Source organism: Haliaeetus albicilla, chromosome 14, assembly GCF_947461875.1.
Source record: "Haliaeetus albicilla chromosome 14, bHalAlb1.1, whole genome shotgun sequence".
NCBI classification, from domain to species: Eukaryota; Metazoa; Chordata; class Aves; order Accipitriformes; family Accipitridae; genus Haliaeetus; species Haliaeetus albicilla.
The window spans coordinates 15,503,957-15,521,371 of record NC_091496.1 but is presented as its reverse complement, the minus strand read 5'-3'; the positions used below and the strand labels follow the sequence as shown (position 1 = coordinate 15,521,371).

At 46.9% G+C, this 17,415-nt stretch overlaps 1 long non-coding RNA gene across 1 annotated transcript; it reads right to left on the bottom strand.

Moving 5' to 3' along the window:
* Window positions 1-1,380: 1,380 nt before the first annotated feature.
* LOC138689033 (uncharacterized) lies at window positions 1,381-15,553 on the bottom strand. Its single transcript, XR_011327840.1, has 3 exons — window positions 15,457-15,553; window positions 4,624-4,749; window positions 1,381-1,824 (listed from the first exon to the last, which is right to left on the bottom strand). It is a non-coding gene; the product is annotated as an uncharacterized lncRNA (long non-coding RNA).
* Window positions 15,554-17,415: the final 1,862 nt, after the last annotated feature.

Sequence of the window (17,415 nt, the reverse complement as noted above, 5' to 3'; positions counted from 1 at the left end):
TAAGTTTGTTTTGAACCCTGGCTGTGTTTATTTTGGGATGATGAGAACTGCATGATGCTTCCTCTCCATTCCTGAGACTACAGTCAGATGAAGCTGATGAAACACTTTAAGTAGAGGCACTCTTTGTTCATCCTTTAGTTCATCTCCTGTGCTAGGCTGAGTAGTATAGTCTTTTCCTTAAGCCTTCCAGGTAGCAACCAAGACATGGAGTCCCTGATTTCTCAAGCTGAGCCCAGAGCCTTCTCCAGCTCCTGCTATAGGAGGGATGCCGTGGCACTCCCAGCGCTGCACAGCTCAGTGCACAATGGCAGGAGGAGGAAAAGCAAGGTCTTCGCAGTGCCAGAGCATAAGGCGTTTCTTCCATGAGGCATATGTGGTTTTGTGGTTCAGGAAAATTTTCAGGACCTGGCTCTCTATTCCCTGGACTTTTTACTTGTAAACCAAAAAGCCATACTCAGAATTGCTTGGAGAAAAGGAGCTGAAGTCTTAATTTTAGAGTGAAAAATGCATTTCCAGATAGCATTTGCACATTTGTGCCTAAAGCCATGGTGTGTAGTACACCCAAAGTGGTGGCACAAGCTTGTTTTGCAGAGTTGACAAAGCAAGGCTGAAGCGAGCTCTTGCTGAAGGCAACAGCACAACTCCCATGGGCCTTGAGTGAATCGGGATTTTCTTTAGGAATGGAGATGGGTGAAGTTCTCAGTCGTGTTTCTAGTGCAACACAGCTCCCGCTGGGCTAATCCCAGAGCCAGCGCCACATCTCTTGCAAAGGCAGCCCCGCCTGAGGGAAAACTCCTACCCCTGCCTGCCACCTCTGTTTTCCCTCCCCTGGGCGATGCTGCCCAAAGCGGGACCCCAGAGGCGGATGGAGAGGGAGGGGGCAGAGAGCAACTCACAGCACCTCTGCCTTTCCTACCCGCAAAGCTGGAGTGTCTCAGCTCACCTCTCCAGGCACGTGTGGGACGGGGGGAGTCTCGGCAATCACCCCCATGTCTGGCTGACAAGGCAGGAGTCCCCCAGGCTGTTGGGGGGCAGGGGAGGGAGCAGAATCCCAGGCAATGCTATGGGGCAAATGAGGGAGGAGCGTTTACGTACATCACGGAGGTTCATAATTAATTGCTGGAGGATAGGAGAGTATGTGTGGAGGGTGAAGGGCACAAATAAATTAATCTGAGTAACTAGGCTTTGGAGAGGGGCTGGATGTGCCATGTTATCAGGCAATTGGCAAGGGCAAGAGTGAGCCTGTGGCTTCACCTTCACCAGCAACACTGAGAAAACAGCAGTGGCCACTGCCACTCCTCACCATCACTCTTTGCTGCTCCTGCATCTTCTCCTTGTGCTAGAGCCACTGCTCTGTATGCGGTAAGTCAGATGAGAGGACTAAACTCCTGGGGAAATAACTCAGCAAAAGTTTTTTTCAAAAAAATCACAGGGTATTTTTCAGCCAGATCAACCATCTGAGCAGATTTGCTTTAAAGCTGTGCTAGCAGAGTGCAAGCGACGGCACAGGGCAGAAAGAAGGAGAGGAGGGCAAGGAGCTCAAGCTGAGCCTGCAGTGCACGCACAGAGGAAACCCTGGGGTGCCGCAGCCACAGAATGAAAGCCAGTTCCTTTGGGAAACTAATGCTTCTCTCATGCACATGGGAATGAAGTTCAAAGCTGAGCTTCAGACAAAATCTTTATTTTCTCAAATTTTGAACAATGATTCTTGAACTTTTGAGATTGGCAATGCTGCAGTTTGTAAGCCTTCCACCCACAGCTTTCCATAGGTTTTTCATCCTTTAGTTGAATGACAGCTCTTGCAAGGGGACAATATCTGCAAAGCTGAGTAAGGAAAGAGGAAATTCACAGTAAAACAAGCATAAGTGAATGAAAGGCAGCAAATTCACTGCAAGTGAATGAAATGCAGTGGGGACAAGTTAGCAAACAGAAACAGGATGACTCACTGCAGGGCAGATCTTGCCCTGAGGGTGGTGGGGTCCATCCCCACCACGACTTTACTGCTGTTGGCAAAATTATTCCAAGCTGTATTTTGGCCTCATGCGCAGTGCGACCGGTGGGGTGCTGGACCAGCACGCTGCAGCAGGAAGCACTCACTGGCACACCAGCCCCATGGGGATGTCCTCCCCTGTCCCCAGGCTTGTCTTGTTAGCGTTATCTGGATGTTCAGGACTAAGGGTACAGCTCTGTCTCCCTATTTCCTTCTCCTTGCTTGTGTGTCCTCTGTCTATTGCACATGTGCATCCCAGCCTATGCCCCAGATTTGGCATTTACAGCTTCTTAATTCCCTGCAAATTTCCCTGATGGGGATGCAATGTCAACTGACCATGCACTTTGATACCCAAGATAAAAGTTTCCATTGTCTGCTGATTTTTTTCAAACCTGTAAGATTTTAAATGTTCCTTTTGCCTGTAGGGAGTGCTGGCCCATTGCTTTAAGTGGGCTCTGTGAGTGCATGCTAGGCTGGCGTGCAGCCACTGGAAGTAGAAATGCTGTAATTGGGGGCCACAACCAGACAGCTGCACTCAGCGTATCAACGCAAGGGTGTGGAAACACACACCAAAGGATGTGCATGGAGCTGAGTTTGGGGAGATGGCTCCTCCCTTCCTGACTCAAGGCTCCTCAGCACCTGTGTACTGCCCTGAGGATGTGGGAGGCAGCTCAGGGAGCAGAGGGGATAGGTAGGGAGAAGCCCTGGGATGGGGGGAGGAAAGACACAGGGCAAGGACTGGGGATGGGGCAAGGGCCAGGAAGGAAGAGTGTGGTTTGGGGGAAGAAGGATCTTTAGGGAAGGGTCAAGAAGCCCAGGAAGGGAGGGAGGCTGGAGACTGGCCTCAGGTCCAGCTGCAGGGTGGTTTCAATGCATGACACTGCTTTTCCTTCACCAGGATTTGCCACCTTGAGTCTTGCAAGGCCCCTTGGCATCTGTGCGTGCTCTGCAAACAGAAAACTGTCTGGTCCGTGCCGGAGCCCTGAGCTTGTTACCTGTGGGCAGAGGACAGGAAGAGACCCTGCCAGAGGTTGGGGTGGCGTGATTGCGGCCATCAGCCCTGCATCATGCGGCTGTGGGACACCTGTCCCAGGCAGAGGATGAGCACGCAGTGAGGGCAGTGGTGGGGCTACCGCCATGGTGGGGACCGAGTTCCAGGCGTGAAGGCAGTGCAGCATGGGGCCAACCTCTGCCATCACCTCCTGGCACCAATCCCTCATCCTTTGGCTGGTTTCTGGACCCGATCCAGCATTTTGTGTGTCTTGCAGGAATTGGCAGGCTTTGAAACTGCAGGTTCCTTATTTGGATGAGTGGTGAGATGATGAGGATGAAAACTGTGCTGGAGGGAGGGATTTACTGCACCCTCCCAGTACCTCCCAGTGCTGCATTAGTCACAAAGGTCACATCTATTAACAGACAGAGCTGTAGTGCGTGGCAAGCTGGTCACATGCTACCAGCTTCTTGTTTCCACCCAGTAATATGTGCTAAAATGGAAGTAATTTAGCATCAGACAATTTCTCTGGGACACAGAGGTCTCAAGGCAGGGGAGAATGCTGCTTCCATCTGCTGGTTGACAGAAATGGGGAGCAGAGGGGTAAAACTATCAAAAGAATTTGCCTATATAAACTATACTTAAATTCTCCAAGGGGGCATGAGAACAAGAAGTGAAGCAAGAAGCACTCAGAGAAACACTTCTCCTACTGCCTTTGCATTTACAAGGAGAGAGCACTGGCAGACCCTGCCCCATGCAAGCTTTCTAACAAGACCTCCTCAAATGATGCATTGGGCATCTGCACGCAAGCCGAATTGCCTGAGTAGTGGAAATGAAATGAGAAAACCTGATTCCTGCTATGGAGCATGTCCATGGGGCAAAGACTTGGGTTGCTGCTTGAGGAAGAGTTGGCAGCAGTCAGGACAGCTGCGGGAGGAGGTTACTCCCCTGGTGCTGGTACAACTGTTAGCGCTGCCGTGTGGTAAATGAGATCAGAGAACTAAGCTGGCCGGAAAATATCCCCCCCCGCCCCCCCCTTTCAGCTGGGTGAGTTTTGAGCCAGATCAGTTCCCCAGGCCAGTTCATGGTGCAGCTGTATGTTGGCTTGTGATGGCATGACATGAAGACAGCACAAAAATAGACCAAAGGCACAGATGGGAGAGACTCCTTTCAACGGAAAGTGCTCACCCAACTACAGCCTGAGTGAGCCCTGAAGCTCCTCCTTCCTAACTTAACAAAAGCTCTGTTAGGCAATGTCCTCAGCAATCTTGAGGCTTTGCACTGGGGTAGGTCTGTTCTTCTTCCAAACATCTGTCTTCGCATGCTGTCTTGCCCTCCCCACTGAACATGTGCAAGAGGAGCAGATGTGATAAGGAAGACAAACAGGAGGATGGATACTGAAAAGCTGGCTGAGACCCACCACTGCAACCTCCTGCTGCCAAAACGCATCCTTGAATAGTGGGGATTGAGGTGTGGTCCACGTGGACATGCCCAACTTTGTGAAGTGGGTATCTGAGCACGATGCAGGGGAGCAAATGTGATATGAAGGTACACACAGCGATGTCAAACTGCAGTGTCAGAGCCAAATTACTGCAAACTAGTTTTTCCTTTTTTTATCTTAATAATGAAAAGAAGAAACAACCTGAGTTGCTGAAGGCTAGTGGCATCATGCTGAATAACAGGGTGGGCTGAATGAGGCAGATGTCTGTAAAGCTCTTCATGAGGTCTGTCCATCTGTGCGTGCTGTCCCAGGTACACTGGAAGAAAACTGAGAAATCCTAATAAATTGTGTGAGAAATTACATTACTCTTCCTTGGGTCCAAGAGGCTGATTTCCTCCCAAGCAATATGTTCTGGAGGAATCTTTTTGAGCCCTAAGCTGAAGGACATTTTTCAGCAAGCCACTTCCTTTGTGCATTTCCCAGTGCACAGCTGACATGAACAGACATTGCACGTCACAGCCTGGAACGATTTCCAGCCTCGGTGCAGGTCAGTGGCTATGCCATGTCTGCAGAGCAATTTGGCACATTTCTAGTTTAACCCAGTAAATCAGATCAGCTTCTTAAAATTATTTCATTTCCAGCACTCCAACAAAAGCAATCTACTTCAGCGGAAGACTCTTCTCTCAAAATACTGACCATAACGTGAGGATTTATTGAGAAAGTGCATGTGGGAGTCATAAACCAAACCAACCAAGATCAGTCCTACAGAAAAGCACTACCACAGAACAGGAAAGGCTAATTTCAAGGTCATTACCCCAAATTATTGTTGTCTGTAGGAGAGAGAGAATCATGATATTTAAGAATTTTCACTGGAATGTGAAGCATTCTTCAGTTCTGGGAAGAAATTTATTTATTTTGCTGATTGATGCAATAATCAGTGCTTTGAGTAACTAATGAATAGTGGTTCCTTCCATTTAAAAGGAATGCTTGGAGACCGTATTCCTTACACCCACATACCCTTAAGAAAAATTGAAACTATTGGCCTTTTGGGGGGCTTTGCACCTTGCCTTGGTGCCATGACTCTGTAACTTCTCACTACTGGATTATATCACATTTGGAGTGAAGTAGAGGCAACACTGCTTATTTCAAATTGCCTATTAAAAAGATTGAAAAAATAACTATGCTGTGGGCAATACCTACAGAGTAGTTATTACTTAGGATCATGCAGACTCTGCAAAGGAATATCTTTAAATTCCAAATTTACTTGGATCCGATCAGGACTGAAACCATTCAGATCTGGCAGATAGATAACAAACACAGATAAATTGCAAATTCTGCCTGTACAGACTCACCTGTGCTGTGTCTCCTGATATCTTGGAGGTATTCTTTGACCCTGAAACTCCTCACTTGCCTGTTTGCCTTTATGTCTCTAGGGCTTGATCTGCTTGAGTCAGTGGAAGCTTTGCTCCTGATTACAGCTGGGCATGTCTGGGCTCAGCCTGAGCATCGATGGAGTTGAAACTGCAGCTTTTCTTCTGCCTTCTTATCTACACCTTTGGACTGCAGTTTAACTGTGCCAGTTTCACCCAAACCCCTGACTTCACCTCCTGCTTCACTGCATGCTGCCACCTTCGCCCCCTTGGGGATCCCTGTCTTTACTTGAGTCATATCTTATCTGTTTTCACTCCAGGTAAGAACAGCTGTGCTGGTTTAGACCATCTAACCTACGCATCTACTCTGCCTCCAACAGTGGCCATAAGCAGACTCCAACAAAAAAGGAAGAACAGACTAGCATATCAATCGTTTCTCCCTTAATACTATCACAGCTCCAGCTATTTTCAGCTCAGAGGATTTCCTGAACCTGCTGTGGTTTGCCTGTGGCATGGACCCCTCCAAATACTTGAGAGAGCATGTAAGATCCTCACAATCCCAGCGTGCTTTGGAAAGGACCTCCTTCGTAGGTCCAGTGCCTGCTGCATGACAAACTTCTTCCTTTTGTTTGCTTTGAACTTAGCTCCTAGCAGCTTCATTAGCTGGTCCCTCATTGTCCTGGAGACACAATCAACACTTGATCCCTATCCATTCTCTCTGTGTTATTAATGATTTCATAGCTTTCTGTGTACAGTGTCCCCCATCTCATCTCTTTTCCAACTTGAGAAGCCCCACTCTCCTGCACTGTTCCTTGTACAGAAGTTGTCACACCTTTGTTCATCCTGTTACTCTTCTCTGAACCTATTCCAGCTCTTCTTTGAACCTTTTCCAGCTCTTCTCTACCCTTTTTGAGGGCCCAGAACTGTACAGAGTATTCGAGGTGTGGGTGCAAGATGGATTTATACAGCAGCACAGCTATGTTTGCTACTTTATTGGCTTTTCCTTTCCTAATTCCAAACATTTATTTGTTCTTTGACTGTTACTGAGAGTGATTTGATACTTTCAAGAAAGTGTCTACAGTAGCTCTACCAAGGCCTCTCTCCTGAATAGCAGCGGTGAGCAGAGAAACCATGATTTATATGTGAAGCTGGAGCAGCTTCTCCCTACATGCATTCGCTGCTTTACATCTGCCTAGACTGAATTTCATTTGCCATTATATGGGCTGGTCACTCTATCTGTTAAGGTCCTCCTTGAGTTCTTCACCATCTGCCCTCATATTCACTACCAATAACTCTGAATTATCATTAAAGTTTGTGACCTCCCTGCTCACCTCTTCTTGCAGCTCTCCACTATGGTTTTCCTCTGCTGCTAACCTCTCTGCCCTTTCCTTGCTTTCACCACTCCAGGGACTCATAGTATCCTTCAGATTTCTTCACTTGGACCCATCATCCTTCACATTTGTCATCTGCAGCCTACACCATCCAGAAAAGCCATACTCCTTCCTCATACTTGCTGATGCTACCAGCACTCTGCTTTGCCAAATGGTTGTAATTGTGGCAGAGTTGTACCAAACCTTTGGTGTCCAGAGGGAGGCTGTCCCTGCTGCAAGGTCTGTTGTGAGAGAGAAGGGACAGGACAGGATGCTCCTGCCAGGCAACTGAAGTAAAACTTAGGAATTTTTGAAATTACTCATGATGTCATTTTTATTTTTTGAAGGCTTTAGAAAATAAAGTTGTGGGGTTTGTTAACAGGAAAAAGAGGATTTATTATCCTTTTTTGACCCTAGTGGTTAGCCAAAATTTGGATCGTTACAGTTAATTCTTTAGTGCCTGGATTGTTTCAAAACCTAACTGTTTATTTACAAAGAACAGGCGCTGCCTTCTTTGCTTAACATGAGGAAACACTTTGCTCACAGCTCCAAACTCTTTTCCAGCTAGTGGTTCATACAGTTTGTACTACCAATGCATTTTGCCGGCATAGCTCAGCTCCCTCAGAAGACTTGCGTCATGTGCCTGCATTTTGGATGGTAGCTCCTATTGTTCCGGATAGTTGATTCCATAAAGGATGTTAATTGTTCCCTTTTGCTTAATGGGAATGAATAGGGCTGCAATACCTTCTGTTTCCAACAAGCTTTAACATGATCTACGATGGAAGGAACTTCATAAGGAGCCAGTGGTCTTCCAGTTGTGTCGATTTTTCAAGAAGGAGCATACTCACCCTCAAAACTCTTCTTCACTGCTTTCTTTCACCAGTAAAGCACAGTTCAGTCATGCAGTGTCTTCATCCCATAGACATGCCAACTCTGTGGAAGGTCTGGCAAAGTCAAGCCTTGCAGTAGTAATAACATGGAATTCCACCACTAGAAGCAATTTTAACCAGGCTCAAGGCTTTTAGAGATTAACTTCCTGGTTAGTCTTCCCAGTTGAAAAGCAGAAAGTAGTACATTGTACCTTTTCTTGTTTTCAAGGATTTGTAAGTAGACTATCTCTAATGAAAAGGTTAGGGAGACAAAGAGTTAATTTGGAAAGTAGAGTTGGCTTCAACAACATTCAGAAATTGCCACATCCTTTTTGCATGACATACAAAATTTTCAATAGGTCTGTGCAATTCCAAAAAATGCATGTGGCAACCACTGACTCCAGCTCCTGGCTCCAGACCTTTGCTTCTCCTCCATGTGGGAACATCTCATGGTCTTTTCCAGTGATTCTTCTCACGGGGACAGTGTGATTTTTCCTCCGTCCTTTCAGACTGGTCTCTGAGCACCTGAGCTAAGTGACCCAGTTCTGAGCAGTCCTCCCATAGCCTGCTCACATTTTTTATGTTGCCCAACTTCACTGCTCATAACCACATTCAAACGCAGCCATGCCTTACAGACCAGCCAAGCACTACCACAGTAATTCTCCACTTGCAATTCTCTTATCTCTGCATGGTGTAACACAACTCATTGCACTGATGCTAGTCTGCACAGCAGGAGGAGATGGCATTGCTCCTGCAATCCAGGGATGTTTTGTTCAGTGGTTGGGCTTCTTCTCAGTTATGTGGTAGCAAGACATGCTCTCTGCTCTGCTTCAGAGGGGACAGCACAGGGGCCTCGCTAACTGCCACCTTCTGCTGCCCACTCTCCAATGCAGAGGATACAAATGCTTTTTCTCAAGAGACAGCACTGCTTTTCATGTTATTAGTAGGATCAGAAGAGGATGGGATCTGTTGCCTATAGAAAACGCACTCTTTTTGGAGAAGGTGTTTACGGCTGCCGTCCTTGCTGTCTCACAGAGCACTCATGTGGCAGGAAAGGCCTGGTACCTGCTAGATCACTTCTGCTTAAGGAGCTCTGGCAGCATGATCCAGCGCTGTACCCATTGAATAATTCTTCCCTAGCACAGCCCTGATGTTTTTAACAGCTGAGCACTGAATTTAGGCGTTTTTGCACAAGGCATAAGCGGGGAGGGATGGGACCCTGACAGACAGTGTTCTTTGAGAACACACTGGCCAGCTCTACATCCAGGGAGGGAAGGAGGCAGTGGTGTTGCCTCCTGCTGTTAAACTCCCACCACCAAGAGAAGAAGGATGTCAATGGAAATGAGACATCCTAATCTGGGAACAAATGACTGATTTTATCCAGGCCCATGTGAGAAGGCTCTACAACAGAAAGATGGACAAGGGCTGGTGTTGCAATGACTTCCGCTAGCAACCATCAGCAGTTACTGCTGCACCAGAGTTTCTGTAGTAATCTCAGACTTTCAAGCATTTATTAACTAGTCAAAAATCCTTTCTTTGGCTGAAATTTGGCACATGAAATAGGAATATATTAGGAATAGCATTGCACCTTTTTTTCACCCCAAAAAAGTCTCCTGGTTTTCTGTTCTTGTTTTGGGGATACCTGTTCTCATTTGGGGTATTCCTTCTAGCTATTGCAAATGCAAGAGCAATTCAAATCATATTGACATTTTCTTATGTTTTCCCACGTCTAAGAGCATTATTAATGGACTTAGAGAGCTTGTCACTTGTTAATCTCTATGTGTCATACAAAAAGAGATCACTATTATATGTAGTCTAGTTTCTGTTTTCATTTCCTGCTGACTTACCTCCTCTTGAGTACCGGCTTGCAACAGCTACATCTGCATTTGCACAACAAACTGGAACAAAAGCAGTGGATTGAACATGTCTTTCTGGATAAAAATGGACTTAATTCTCTATTGCCTTGTACTTGGGTGAAGCAAGCACAATGACCCCATATCATTGTATGCCATGTCACTGTATGTCATGTAAGCAGCTTTACAAAATGCAAAGCAGTGGAAAGGAGTGCCTGGTGGCATCGTACGGCTCCAGAGTCCTTTGACTCTTTGTGGTCCAAGAGTCACTCAGGTCCATCTCACACCTGAGTGGTATTACCTTTTCTTTAAAGTTTTGTAATAATGGAGAGACACTACACTAAAAAAAACCCCAAAACTTTGACTGACTTGAACTGGTACAGGCCAATGAGTTACGATGAAACCATTATTTTTATTGGAAAATTCTCATGATCCTTGCTGCAAATATGAAAATGCAGCATGGCTTGTTATGTGTTAAGTTTGTAATCGAAAGTATTTTGTTAGAAACTAGTGATCTCGTCTCTCAGATGCAATTAATAGACATTTCCTATAGCATATATGATGAAAGTAATTGCATTTCCTCAAACAATAAAGTAATAATGCTCTATACATTTATTATTCATTGCATTGCTGGTTAGTTCATCCTTAATCCAATAATAAACCTTTAGTTGTTCAACTCTGAGAAAATCTTTTTGGTATCAATAAGCTGACAAAATTCGTAGGGTTTGTGAGTGGGGAAGTAGCTCTGCGTTTGTAGATTCAGACTCCGCTGAAGATTAGCTCTTAACACACAATAACTTAGAGCTTGTACAAACAGCAGTTTTTGCAAAATGTGGCTTTGAATTTGCAATGCCCTAAGTCATTTGCACACTAACTCCATAAATAGCCACTCTTAGGCCAAAAAATATATACATATATGTGTTTTCCTTAGGTTTATTTCAACCAGACAAATCTTCTGATGCAGTTTGAGCAGCAGCTCAACCTGAAGTGGAGGCCAGGAGCCCACAGTGGCGGGTGGGAAGGGCGAAGTACTGCATCAACCACTGCAGTTAAACAAAATGCTTGTTAATCTTTGCCCTTAGCGTGCAACAAGCGTGAAGGAATGAGCTCTCATCTGGAAGAGTATTTGGAGAGAAGTAGCAAACATGCTATAAATTAACACCCTTGCTGACTTAATGGAAACCTTCCTGCCTTAACAACCTGCTAGACAGGGGTGTGATTGATCCCACTACCCAGCAGTGCTCCCTACCACAGAGGAAATCTGTATGTGCTGTGACGGATGGGTGGAAATGAGTGCAGTGAGAGCAGCTGTCCCAGCCAAAGACCTGGCTGTGTCCATAGCATTCTCTGCAGCACTGGGATTGCTGGGTGCTACACCTCTGCGTGAGCTGTGATTTAAACAAATCACAAACAGCCTGAGCATGCTGGGGTTCAGCTGGACTCAGCTTGCTCTTTGCCTCTGAAGCTTCTTATTACCAGGATCCTGACTACAGAGATGTAGCTCCTTTCATGCAATGTCCTGCCAGGCTGGGTCACAAATGCACCACTGAGAGCATGGGTCTACTCCTGTATCTACCACTGGGTCCTCCTCTGCATCTCTGTGGGAGACATCAGTCCCTCTTCTTTATTATAACGAATTCTGTGCAATGAATTGCTAAATGATCCAGCATCTCAGCCATCTGGGAGGTGACTATAAAGGCAATTGCTCTGTCAGCTCTTTCTCATGCCAATTCTGTGGATGTGCATGCGTAATCCCACCGAGGGCTCTGGACTAGCAGATTGTTTTGTTATAATCAATGACAAGTTTGCTAAAAATTAGTGTCTTGCAGTTGTCATTTTATATATATTTTTGAGGGATGCTAAGAGGTTGGGGATGGGGACCTGGGGAACGCCATCAGTGGGATCAAATGAGGAGGCACCAGGAGGCTTTCCGTCTCCTTTAATACTGGTCTGAATCTGCCCCGGTTAATACTGAAAAAAAAGTTGTTTCCAGCAGCTTGGCTTGCAGGAATGAACTGGGAGGATCAGTCCAAAGCTGGCCTTTGTGGTCAGGAGCAGGTATTTTCTATACAAGCCTTCTGCTGGTGCAAACAGTAGCAGAAGGGTATTTCCTTCAGCTGGGGCTGAGCAAAGTGAGAAGGAGCAGGGAGAGGTGGTGGTGCTCATCTTGCTGACAAGCCCTACAGTATGTTGTGACCAGGACCTCGTCTTTGCATGGGACTTTATACTGCAAATAGCTATTGCATGTTTGCTCTTTGATGAGGAAACAAGACCTTTTTAAATAGCAAAGCTAAGGGAGGAGTTTTCAGTGCTCGTGGGCTGGGTACCACTTCTGGTAGAGGTTAAGGGCAGACTGGGTTGTGGAGACACAAATAAACTTGCATGTAGATAGCTGGCCTTTTGGGGGCTGCTTTAAAAGATTTTGACAACATGCTTTCCTCTCTCCCTTAAACCAGCAGATTTCATCATTCACAGCTTCTGGGCTTGGACCTGGTACATTTAGAGCAAGTGAATTTTCTGCTGTGGCTTTGCAGTCGCTCTGGGTCGATAATTTCTGCTGCTGCCAACATTGCTCCCTGGCTTGCCCTGCCGCATGGTGCAGATGGTGGGGAGCCAGGGGGGAGGCAGCCAAAGGGGCAGCAGCCCTGTTCCTCCATGACCAGCTGTGCAGGGCAGGGGACAGCCCCGGGATGGGGTGGCAGGAGGGACCCCCCACAAAAGAGGATGTTTCATGGAGATCTGGTGGGATAGAAGAGAGAAATGAGAGGGACCAACAGGCAGGTGCATTGGGTTTGGTGGTGTTCTGCTACGTTAGAAGTATTTCTGGTAGAAAGAAGTTATATCATTAAGTGGAGAACGTATAGCAAAAACTTCAGCCATGGACCTGTCTCTCTAACCTTGTCTCAGTGTCCCTGGAGTGAATGGCCATGCCAGCCTGCCAGCAAGGGCTTCCCATGTGCGAGAGAGGCTGCAAATGAAGGATCCAGGCACTCAAGTCAAGAGAGATTTTTGTTAAATGTGTGAAAAGGAACAAGCTGCAGCAACATTTCCTCTCTTGAGCAAAAGGCAGCTCAGCTCTCTGTGCAGCTGAACTCTGTGCAGGTCCTGGAGCTAATATCAAGCATCAAGCAAAGGTGCTGGCACTGGGAGAGGCAAGGCAGGAGCAGAGGCAGGCAGTGTGACAAGCAGCAGTGGCAGGAGCTGCTCCCACCATCCTCACCTCCCTGGCCAGTTTTCTCCCCCCCCCCGCCCCGAAAAAAAGTGCTGTTTGTTTGTCATTGGGTTCATATTTGGGAGTAGGGAAAATCTGTTCACTGAGCACCAGTTTAGCATAATTTTCCTGTGTTTCTAGGTGGGGGCTTGGATCAAGGCTATCTATAACGACAGTTTTAAAACCGAGGTCAGGCCTTGTTGCTGGCTGTGACAGCTGGCAGGTTTGCCCTCTAATCCTACTTCTGCTTTTGCATCTCTTTTGTCTGCACAACTTCAGATGAAATATTCCTGTTCTGTTCATGGCTTGGTTTTACACTTCTGTTAAACAAGAAAAATAAATGTGCTATGTGATGGTGCTTGCTCGTTCTTCATCAGATGTGACCTTACACATGTAGAAAGTGCTTTATATCCCCCTTAAAAAAAAAAAAGGGCAAAAGCAAGTTGGAGTCATAGCAACCTAGAGGCAAAAGCTACCAGGAAGATAAAATGTCATCCAAACACAGCAGGGATTGAGCCGCAGGACGGGTACAGAAGCAGCTCTCCAGCAGCAGCAGCCTGCCAAGAAATCAGGTGCCGCTGCGGCTGCTGCCATCAAGGTTTTGGTTTTTTTTAACTGTGTCACTTGAAACATGGCTGTGAGCATAATCCGAAGAGAAAGGCAGGGCAGAGGAGGGCAGTGGGCAGCCCTCCCACCAGGCTGTCTCCTCGCAGCTCCAGCTCTGCCTGCCCTCTCCTAGCTGCCAGCAGTGACACATAGCTGTATTTAAACACTCCTCGCTTCTCCTGTCTTCTGCTGGTGCTTTCTCACAGAAACCTCTGCCTTTTTGCTGGTGAACAGGGAGAAGGTGAGCACTTCTCATGGCTTCTCCATTCCCAGGGATGGAGGCTCTCCAGGCCTCTAATGGCATCTTAAATGCCAAATCCAAATTTCTTTCAAGCCTTTCTCTGTTGAAATGAGTAATACCTCATGCATCAGATGGCCATGCTAGAGCCACAAGGATTTGGCATTTGCAGATACGCACAGGAGGAAACGCGATGAAAGGAACCATTTCCTCAGTAACTGTATCTACAGAGGACTGTATTTATGTTAAGCCTGGCTATCACATTTCAGCCCGGTGCAGCATGCCACCCATGCAAGACTTTGTTTTTCAACAGATAGATTGTACCTCGGGGGGCTTTCCTGATCTCTGGCTGCTGCTTGGTTCACAAAAGTGCCCAGGTCCTGACCAAGCCTTGCTTCTCTGGTGGATTTCCCCCATGTTGCTGCCCATCAAGGGTGCCCATGAGGTTGTTTTGATCAGAGGGTGCAACAACTGCTGCAAGATGGGGAAAAAAACTGCAATGCCTCCAAATACCTGTTTGCTTTTTAAGCTTCTGCCTGCTGTTTTGGCGGGTAGCTAGTGTATGCTGGGAGCTTTCAAATCCTTCCCCTGCTTAACATGGCGTTACCTCCCCTGTTCGCACCAGGCTGGCATTTCTGCCAATGCGAACACCTGTGTTGGTTGAACTTCCATAATTACGCTAATTTTCAGGCACCACTTGTAGCATTACTTGGCCTAGTCCTTAATTACATGAACAGTGATACTAGGCAGTGTAATAGTCTCCCCTTATACTTCAGTAAGGACATTTCCACTGCAAAGGTAATACCATAACAGGTGATTATTCAATGGCTCTTTTAAGAAGCAACAAAGAGAGGGAGAATTTGCCTTTAAAGAAGTAAAACTGCCTGTCTGAGTGGGTGCATGGCAGCACAACAGCTCCTGGCCTGGCAGCCTCACACCCCGCAGCACCAGACAAGCCCCTGGACGGCGGCTCCAGCTGCACTTGCTGCCACGGACCGAGCTCCCAAGTCTTATGGCCAGAGAAAATAATGGAAAATTTTGCGTTATGGAGTACGTAACTCACTTGAGACGGAGCTCTGCAGAGACCGCTTAGGTTGCTTCCCATGTTCCCTCATCTTGCAAGTCCTTTTCTGAATAGGAAGCAAAAACAAAACCCCAAAACCAAAAAAGGAAGCTATTCCTCTGGAGTGCTTTGATACATGCTATTTGTAAACTCTTTAAATTAGTTTTTCCTGTCATGGAAGCCTCGGAGGCCAATGTGTGCTCTTTGTGGGGTGTTTGCAATGAGACGTGGCCACATCTGTGGAGTATTCCCGTCTTGGAATTCCTGCCCCTCCGCCGTGTCAGAAATAGGCCCGGCCGGCAGAAGCCAAGCCTCTCAAAGCAACCAGCAGTTTTGTGTATCCGTGATTTTGGTTTGAGGGTTTGGGTTAACACACGCGCGCGCACCCCCCCCCACCCCCCCCCCCCCCATTTAATACACAGAACACTCCTCCAATTAGCCCTGAGTGACTTACGGCTTAGTCACTTCTGTCGAATGCTCTGGCGGCCGGTGCAGCCGCCGGGAAGCGTTCCCCGAGCTTTAGCGGAGAACTGAGCCTGCCCTCTAGCGGCGAGCGCACGCACGGCCCCGCTCCCTTGGCTTCCTACCGCGGGCGGGCTTGGAATCCGTGCTGCTTCCTCCCCTCCTGGTTCCCGGGCTCTGCTGTTTCTTGCCCTGCTCGGGGGCTCCAGCTGGGTTTGCCACGGGGTTCCCCGGCACGGACATGACCGCCTGGATGGCCATGAACTGAGAAAGCACGGCTGCCTGGCTTTTGCACAGTAAAGCTGATTCTCCAAGCCGCAGGGCAGCAGTTCGTGGCAGAAGTTCACCTGCATTGCCTTCATGGCGGTGGGGAACCAGGTCCTGAAGGGCAGGACCGTTTCTCGCAGCCCTCGGAGTCTGGTGATGCACAGCACCTACGGTCAGCATCTGAGTTTAAACCAGGTGTAGGATAAGGACCACAGCAAAAATGGGTTCGAGTGCCAGTGCAGATATGTGTAAAGATATTATTTGGATAAAACAGTCTTGAAAAATGCAGCAGAAAGCAAGAGGTCTTGCTTTGGGGGACTGATACTCTAAAAGCATAATGCCCCTGAAACGCCAGACAGGTTCAGAATTTTGGAGTTTTAAATGATGAGAAGACAAACTGATGCTTGTACTTGCTTATATATACTGGCACAAAGGCACACAGCACCCTACAAACAGATTGCCATACAATCAGAGGCAGGGGCCATGGATTAAGAAGTTAATGGCTTGAGGCACGGTTGCTTCAAGAAGCGGGGTGCACCTTGAAGATCTTCTGAATTTCAGGACTGAGTAATTAAATTGGCTGCGAGGAAATAGCAACTCAAAGTATGGCTGGATAGAGAAGTAGTTCAGAAAAAGTAGGGGAAAGAGGGAAGGTTGCAAGATAAGGATCTTTTCACAGTGTTTCCTCACTTTCTGTCTGTTGTTCCGGAGTTCATCTAAAAGGCCCAGAATACAAGATCTGGCCCTTAGCTTATCATAATGTAGGAAAAGAAAGAAGAAAACATGTACGGAGAAGAGGAGAAAAAGGAGCACTTCCCCCCTCTCATACTGGGCAGTTGCTATATGTATTCTGCTTTGCTACATTGGCAAGGGGATAAATATTCTTAGGGATGTCAGCACAGTTCTTTGTTTGTTGTCTGTGGTGAAGCCTGGCAGTGGCCATTCACAAACATAAAGTAATTTCTCCAAACGGTCTGAAAAGAAAAAATGGTAAACCATTTCAGAAATGTTGAAAGAGTTGCTTTGGTTTTGTTTTGGGGTTTATTTTTCTTTCCTTTTTTTTTTTCCTTCAGAAAAGTAAAAGAGTTTTTTGCAGGAAAAGGAAACATCTGGCACTTTCAACATGGACTATTCTGCTTTCAAGCATTTGAAATGAAAGACAAGAAATGAATGTTTGGGGAAAGTGGCTTCTTTTTTACTGCTGCCTCTGCCTAATGCAAGTGCTAGAGATAACATGGATCAGGTCCATCCTTTCTTTGCCTGGCATGACTTGGACACCCATTGTCCAAATTTAATGATGACAAAATTCTTCCTTTCATAACTGCAAATATGCGCTCTGTGTCCTGTGACAAGGCATCCTGGCTGGAGCTGGGCTCATCCCAAGTGACCATGGTGCTGGCAGTTCCAAGGGGTTTCCGTCGACCTCTTCTGCAGACACCATCTCAATTTGCTGGCAGCACTTCGGGGCTGACTGAGGCACAGAGGTGTTTATTAACACAGTGGTTAGGCCACCATGATGAGAAGGGAGCAAGACTAATCAAATTAACTCTTTTTGAGACAAAACATAGTTCCTAACCAAAACTTCCTGTTTCTCGGAGAAATGGCCTAACAGCAGGGCTATGGTGTTACACCTTTTGTCTGAATGAAAATGGCTGTAGGGCACTCAAAAAGTAGCTGTTAAGCC